The sequence below is a fragment of the Otolemur garnettii genome, unplaced genomic scaffold, assembly GCF_000181295.1.
Source record: "Otolemur garnettii isolate 467f Iridium unplaced genomic scaffold, OtoGar3 scaffold00077, whole genome shotgun sequence".
NCBI classification, from domain to species: Eukaryota; Metazoa; Chordata; class Mammalia; order Primates; family Galagidae; genus Otolemur; species Otolemur garnettii.
Window position 1 is genome coordinate 7,496,726 of NW_003852472.1, and position 1,462 is coordinate 7,498,187.

Sequence of the window (1,462 nt, forward strand, 5' to 3'; positions counted from 1 at the left end):
CAAATTCCTCTTCTCCTGAGCACATTTCCATTCCCGGACCCTTCAGCAAGTGACCTTTGTCACTTACCACAGATCAGGAAAGGTTACTGATGGATATCTGTCCAGTTTTCCAAAGGGTTTTTTTATTGGCCTTATAAAGTCAACCTTAATTCTTTAATGTAGTCTGGACATCTCTGGAAATGCTATTCCAGCCAGAGCCTTGGTCAAGTTAGGCCCGCAACCAACCCGGCCATATGGGATTCTGCCTCAGTTTCTCACAAGTGTGCCTGCACAAAGTCTTTTCACTGCTCTCTCTTAAATGGCATTTTTGGCCAGAGGCATATAGGCTTTTCACCTATACTTGATTTGGACAAAAGCATGAGAACCAGGGGCAGGAGGGTGGTAGGTAGAGGGAGACTGCAGAGAGAGAAGGGGCGGCATAAGAGCCCTGCACTGCCCTGCAATCTGGATATCTGGCAATGGGAGGTCATTTGTTTGGTTTGCTTATTTATTTATTTAGTAAATATTTATTGAACACTGCTGGGCACAGTGCTAGGTGCTAGGAATAAAATGATGAGCAAAGTAAGAGATCAGATGGCTAAGGAAGGTCATTTTTTTCATTCAAGATCACAGATGACCTGGAGTCTGTGCATGGCCTGTCCCCACCTTGCACGGCATAACCCCATGTCCTCCCTTATGGATGGCACTGCAGACTCCTCCAGTTCCCATCCCCCCAACATACACACATCCTCCCCACATTCCCTCTTCTAGACTGGATACTCCACACTTAGAGGAGGAGCCTGGTGGAGGGATTGGGGGCTGGTGCTGCAGGGACAGCCACCAGGAAAAAAGAATTCCATGGGGTTCCTGGATCACAGAGCCTCAAAGGCATGAAGGCCTGGCCAGATCTTCTTCATGCCATATAGTTGGGAAGAGCTGAGGCTGAAGGAACTCCTGGATGAGTCCTCTTCCAGGTGGCCATGCCCCTGCTGGACCAGCATGCCTTCTGAGAGTTCTTCTGTCTCAAGCCCCTGGTAGAAAGAAGCAGGGTCTGTGCCAGCCACCCTGATCATGAGCTGAGGCTCACATTCACACACCTTATGGGAATTCTTGGGGCTTTTCCTTTATCTGAGGCTGTTCTTTGTATCATTTTTTATAACAACTTTATTGGGGTATAATTCACCTTCCCACAGTCACTCCTTCTTGCTCATTTTTACACTCCTGTCTTCTAGATTAATCTTAGGGAAATGGGGGGAAGTCATTTATTTCACATACTCCACTCCCACTCCTTTGTTTCCGGGGGACAGCCTGACAGCCATGGCTTTGTCACTGCAGTGGCAGGAGGGAAGGTCATCTAGGATCCTCTGGGGGAGGGCAGCAGTTTCTGCGGCCCCACACAGGTCTCTGTTGCTGTGTGTCAGGGATATGGGCTATAACTGCAGGTGAACCTGGGGATGACCTCCAGGAAATACCTCCTAAGGCC